The sequence below is a fragment of the Mus musculus genome, chromosome 2 (assembly GCF_000001635.26).
Source record: "Mus musculus strain C57BL/6J chromosome 2, GRCm38.p6 C57BL/6J".
Taxonomy (NCBI): Eukaryota; Metazoa; Chordata; class Mammalia; order Rodentia; family Muridae; genus Mus; species Mus musculus.
In genome coordinates this window covers 11,008,640-11,015,422 of record NC_000068.7, presented here as the reverse complement: position 1 = coordinate 11,015,422, position 6,783 = coordinate 11,008,640, and the positions used below count along the sequence as shown (strand labels likewise).

The following is a 6,783-nucleotide window of genomic DNA, read 5'->3' as shown; positions in this document are numbered from 1 at the left end:
TCCTGGATCCAAAAAAGCAGACCGGGACTGAGCCCCAGCATTCACCTTCCTCTGCTTCCTGACTGCACATGACGCATGACCAGCTGCCTCAGGCTCTCACCACCATTATGCACTCTAACTTCGAGTTCAAGCCAAAATAAGCTTTCTTCCTTACATTTCCTTTGTCAGGATGTGTCTCCCTAGTGAGGACAGTAACTAGAGCACTGGACATGTTTGTCATGAGTAGGTCTGAGTGTTATCAAATGTTTTTCCAGTATTAAAAGAGGACCACAACACAGTTCTTTTTTAATTTAAAGCAACATATTGCCCCATGTTTGCCTTCTTAGGATAATATCCTTTTAATATCCCAGTAATCACAATCAGATGATAGGTTGTTTGAGATCTTTTATGTACAAATGAGAAATTCATCATGCCCAGGATAGACCATCAGTAGTAGTAGGGGAGTGTAATTCATTACCATAGAAGGAGCTTATTGGCTGTGAGACACACTCAAAGGTTGGAAATACTTTTCATTCTTACAATGTGTGAGCTCCCCACACCCAATCCAAGAACCTCTGCTGCCTGTAGCAGCCATTAAACCGTGGTGTGCACAGCAAAGGGGCTTTGCTGCCTTTGGGAGGCTGTGTGGTGCCCGCAGAGTGGACTGGGTGGTTCCATTGTCCTGAGAGCAAGCTGGGTGGCTTGGGCTTTCTGGTCTTTAGGTAATCAAGCCCCCGCATCCTCTTATGCTCCTGCTTTCAGATGAGAGAAATCCGCCTGACTTCACTATTGGTCTAATTCTAAGAAAAACAGAAAACTAAATCCAAGGCCAAGATTATTCCAGCTGGTGATGCGTATGTGCGCTTCCTTACTGACAAGCTTTTCCTCAAGTATGAGATGAAATCATTCAGAATCATTTGCTGACGGTGATTCTTGTTGATCATCTGAAAAGAAGGCTCAAATGTCCTTTGTGTGTGTGTGTGTGTTTGTCCATATTGGAAGACAAGAAGATAAAACTTTCTTTCTTTCTTTCTTTCTTTCTTTCTTTCTTTAAGATACTCTCTACCTTATATTTTGAGACTAGGTCTCTCACTGAGCCTAACATTTATTGAGTAGGCTAAGTTTCTGGCCAGCAGGTTCAAGGAATCCGCATCTTTTCCTTTTCCTCCCCAGGCTCGGGTTAAACTTTACTTTTTACCTGGGTGCTGGAGATCAGAAATCAAGTTCTCAGGCTTGTGTTGCAATCACTTTACTGTCTGTGAAAACTTACCAGACCATGATCCTATTTTTAGAAGACGATTTGTATTAATATGTAATCTGCACACATCTAAAATGTGACATTGTTAATTTCTGATTTGTACCAGTATACGTGCATTGCTATGTATTATATTTCTTGTAGGCAGCCGGGCGCCGGCCTCCAGTACACTGCGCAGTACACTGTGCAGGCGCTAGCTAGCCTGAATCTGGCGCCAACCCCTCCTGAGCGGGTGCATACAAATTAAAGTGCCGGCAGACTGACCAAACCCAGGAGGACACATAGCTCTCCCCAGTGCTGGGGTGTATATAAGCAGTCCTCCCTGGGTTCCCGGGGTTCCCGTAGCATCGAGGTGTTCCTGAAATAAAAAAGGCTGTTGAGAAGAATCCGACCATGTTGCGTTTTTTCTTGCTGGACGATGTGAGCGCAACAATTTCTGCTAATTTATATATTTTTACTTTCAAAAAAAGTGTAACTAATTCCATGAATTAAAACTGAAAGTTTGAAGGTGCAAACTGACGAAGTAAATGTGGACTGTGAGTCAGAGATTGTGCTGTGCTCTGAAGATGTAAACAGGTTTAAGCTGGAGGAAGGGAACTCTAGAGACTGGATCCGATTGTCTCTGTTGGTCTCTGTGGGCTTTCCCTAGCTTGACAGGATGGGGGGGGGCATAAATATTTACCAGTAAATGAAGGGAGACTGGCCAACAGTTAACTATGTGATCTTTTATGAGTAACAGGGCTGAATCATGCAGACTAGCTATCCCTACAGACAGAAGGGAAAAAACGTTCCCTTCGGTTGCGTGGAGGTGGGGAGGGTACAGGCAGTGGGAACTAGTTTGGGACTTGGAATCTCAGCAGATTTAATTGTGCTAAGGAATGAGTCAGGCTGCAAGACATGGTGCCCAGGAGACAAGGAAGGAAGGAGAGGAATATAACAGAAAGATGGTGTGCCTACACTAGCAGAAGGGAAAGAGGAAAGAAGGCAGAGAAATGGAGTCTCTAGATAGCTAGGGAAAGTCAATTTCCTGCTTTTCTCTGTGCGAAGACTACATAAAAAAGAAGGTTGGGACTCTGCCATGAGAAACTGTCAGACTTACGGAGCGAGAGAGAATCAACAGCTACAACCAAGGAGCTAGAACTTATGTTTGTAACTAGCAGCCTGTCCTAGCCTTTTGTACTCCACCTCTCCCAAAACAGGTGAGATTCATTGCTTGTAGTGAGAGGGTTCTGAGACATCCTAGTGGGATTCTAGTTTATCTATTTTCTTTGTAGATTAACTAAATGGACTATCACTGTGTTTTCAGTAAGAATAGAAAGAGCAGAAACTTCATTGAATTGACTAAAGAAATATTAAGTGAGTATGAAAGGCTAGGCTTGGGATTCCATTCATTTCCCAACAGACCCTTTCAACATCTATTTCAATCACTAATTGTTGTTGAAAGGAAGAGAAAAGAGGAAGGAGAGGGAGAAGAAGGAAAATGAATTTCCTCTAGATCGTGCTTGTCATGCATGAGCAAGCCAAGTATTTCCATACTGTAAAGAACACTGTCTCTAAGAATTAGTCATGCTGAGTATTACTTTAATTCACTGAAAAATAGCGAAACTTTGTGTTTTTCAGTAAGTGAAAGCAGTGAATGACACATCCAGGTGTCCTAAGGAAAAGCTAATCATTCAAGCTTTGGGATGAGTTTGCTTGCTGGGTCAGTTAAGCAATGTGCAATATATCAAATCAACACTCTGTCGTTCATCTTCACACATACAACTTTTTATTGTCATACCTCTGTAATGTACGGGAGCAAGGAATGCTTTTTGAAAATTGAGTATGAGGAAGGAGACAGATGTAGACTTGAGAGACAGTCTCATGAAGTAATTAAGAAGAAGGCAGACAGACACGCAAAAGTGTAGTGATGGGGAGTTGGTGGCTCGCTATGTTCTCCAAATGATTTTCCAATCAACAGTGACCGTGTGGGCAAAGCTCTTGGTCTTAAATGGAACAAGGATTTTCATAGCAGATATCTTTTGTCTTGATTGCTTTGTTCATGTGCATAGGCCCTCTGAGGATCGGAGCTGCATGTCTCCCATTCCTGCTAAAAGGAAGCAGAGGACCAAAATGCTTGCAGTTGAATACAAATACCTCTGAGCTAGTCTTCAACTTCCTATTCCCTTCATCTCAATGCATCTAGTCTACAACCAACACTAGGCTCCCTTCCCTGAAGTTCACAGGCACATTTCACAGGCACCTCTTTGGCAAACAGCCTACCATTTCCTAGATGAGTAACAGGAAAAAATCCCGTTGCAATAAATGATTTCAGGACTATGGTCCCTGTTTAATCTAATCACGGTAGATAATATTGATTACATGGAAGGAACACTACTGAATAAACACGCTTATTCAGGAATAACTAACCATCACACAGTATTATGTAAAGTAACTGCTTGGTTTCATGTTATGGTTTCCATGGAAACCACAGTGAAGAGTGAAAGAGTTAAAAATACCACTCTCTTCTTTTCTTTCTTCCCCTGTGCATAAATAGATTGTTTATATTCGCATGATGTTTGAGGTAGCTTAAAAAACACTATTGCACTCATTAAAGAGTTATCTTATTCTTAATGGTTAAAAATATTGGGACTTTTTTTCACAAAGAAACACAGGCTGGCATCGCTTTTCTGAGTTTTTTGAGGATCACTGGCAGCCACGTGCATTTACATGCAGTGCCTTTGCTTGTTCAAAGCTTAGTGCTCTTCCATGCAGGGTTCATGCGCCATGGATGTAGCCTTGCTTTCCTCCTGAAAACAAAGATGGAGTTTCTGCTAAAAGAAAAAGAAAAAAAAAAAAGTCAGAGAGTTACAGGCAACTGCTGAACCCCTCCAAAGATGCTTCCTGTGGAAAGCAGAGATTAATTACTGGAGGAGGCTGGGGTTTTGTCTTCTGCAGGGCTGCGCAGGGCTTGCTAGTCTCTTGAATGCTCTAGCTGCTGAAATTGCAGGGAGGAGTGGAGGGTACCGCGACCACCTGGGTCCAGCTCTGCTCTGCTGTTTTCGATGTTTACTTCACTTTAATCTCCTGGAATAGATAAGAAATAAGGTCAAACTTGCCCACTCTTCTGAATTGCAAGTTACACCTTAAGATGCCCTAAAGGAATCTGATTATTTTTTAAGAACCTCTCTTTGATGGCTAATCCCCCATCCCCTGATGGCCATAATAAATCTAGAGCTGGATGCCAGAAATGTATTGTTTTCTCCCTACATTTTTTTTTTTTAACTCCTGGTAACTTCTGTGTGTTTTTATTTCCCCTGAGTGCTGGCTTTTTAATTAAAAATTCCACTGAGGTCTTTTCTCATAGGAAGGTGTTTATGTATTTTGAATTTCAACTCCTTCATTCATTGGCAGTGAATCTTTGATACTTACCTTTAAGACCAATAATGCAGAAAGCACTACCATTCTAGGCTTAGACAAACTTACTGTATTCCTTAAAGAAAACTTAAATAAAATTTAAGCATCTCTAGAGCCAATCATCTCTTAATTGGCCCACACATACTGTTTTTCTCAAATATGTAGAGTCTCCTCCTTTTTACTCTAGTCTCCAGGAAGGCTTCCCCAATGAATGAATAAGGAGACACAGTTTTGAGACTGTGGTGCAATTCCAGGGGGAAGGGAAGCTGACACTGTCTCCACCCTAGAGCTTAAACTCACCACAGAGCAAGGACTTAGAGTTGCCCTCTGAACTCAGACAGATTTAGTAATGCAGGAAGAAAAACAAATGCAAAAGCTTTGGCCCACTGCACTGGAGGTGTTGACCCATTAGTTCTGGAGACGATTCCCTGGCCTGGGTACAGGTTCCACACGGTACAAGCTATGTCAGAGTTGTCCCCGATTCCTCATCTTTCTTTTACAAATGAAGGAGCATTTAGAAAACATTCTCTGTGCACCAAATCCTTTCATTCACCCTTCGCTTGACACTTAAAGGCAAGTGTTACCAGCCGTAGCTTATCAGGCAGAAGATGGGCAGAGGCATTAATACTTTGCAAAAAAAGTTCTCTGTAGAAGTCAGCTTTGCATACTTGCCAGCACATCTTTAAATATCAGCTTAGTGGTCCAGGAAGGCTTTAAGGCTCCCAACTCTCAGGAGAGCATCTAGAGAAAGTTCTGGAATAACCTTAGGAAAAGCTTGCTAATGAGGCGTCCTGATAACAAATGCCTTTGGCCTATTTTTTTGGACCTTGACACCACCAGTTTGACCAGAAAGACTCAGGCTTTAATGATACCTTAATCGTGAATATACTTTCACATCACTCTATATACCACATTTATTCTTAAGATAATCCAAATTATAGGTGTTAAGGCATAATATTCACTTATAGTGTAAAAACTCATGTAGCTATCTCATGCCTGAAAAACTAGCCTTTGAAGGAATATATTTGTCTGGGGCTATTCTAGTCTGAAATGTGGATATCTAAATCCTCCCACCTCCTGTCTGATGTGTTCTCTGGTACTCAACTAGGGTAAAATAATTTTGTCTGTCCAAGTATTTATTTTTAGGATGTCATAGCAGAAAAAAAAATGTTCTATGGTCATTTTTGAGCAATGTGATCACTTGCCAAGATGTTGTCCTGTCAGAACTTTGCCAGGAGACTCAGACACATCAGGGAACAAAGATATATCTGCTAATTAAGGTACTAGAGTTTTGATTCCAATCAACTTCCTGGAATTTGATGGCAACTTCCATTTGCTTACCCTCTATGAGACAGCACTTTGTCTATCCTGATTTCGAGAGCATAATGATATGCACATAATGAGAAATAGCATGTGGAATTGACCAATACAGAATGAGTGTCAACTCACAGGAAATGCTCTCAGAGTAATAAGACCAGGGACAATCTACCTATGAACTTAGTTGCTTTACTAACCACTTAGATATTGTTCAAGATGAAAGTCAAGCTCAACCTTGATGTGTCTCTGGTACTCAAGTAGCATTAAGTATATATCCATATTGACAAGACAACTGGCCATCTCATGAACAATGATTCTGTTTTACGGCAGTGATCTAGGTCACAGGCCTTTAGTCCAATCCTACCATGTGATTGGTTTGGTAAGGAAAAGCTTTGTTGGGACACAGCTGTGTTTAACCACTTCCACATTATTTATGGCTACTGTGTGTGATAATAACAGATGTAACTTGTGACCAAATGTCTAACATCTATGATCCACCCCCTTTAATAGATGTCTTCATTGTTCTTTGTTGCGGCCGACCAGCAGCTCGCAACAAACGGTTCAACTGAGATGGCAGCTCGGGCTGAAAGAGAGGAACTAGACAGACGGAAGAAAGAACGGAGCCAAGTCAAAAGCAACTCTGATCAAAGCTCAATTTTACTAAATCAGCACGCAGTTATGAAGGAGAGGAAGGTGGGGGGGGGGGGGCAGATTCCCGCCAAATAGTCCGGGGGACTAGTAGCAGGGTGACCACGTGGATGGCTCCGAACGGCAAAGCGGCAGGTTCCAGCAGTAGACGCGGCAGAACGATTGAGCAGGCAAGCTCCATCCAGGTG

General features: G+C 42.0%; 1 non-coding gene across 1 annotated transcript; it reads left to right on the top strand.

Moving 5' to 3' along the window:
* The first annotated feature begins 532 nt into the window (after window positions 1-532).
* Gm23877 lies at window positions 533-661 on the top strand. The gene has a single exon (XR_003954184.1). It is a non-coding gene; the product is annotated as a small nucleolar RNA SNORA68 (small nucleolar RNA).
* Window positions 662-6,783: the final 6,122 nt, after the last annotated feature.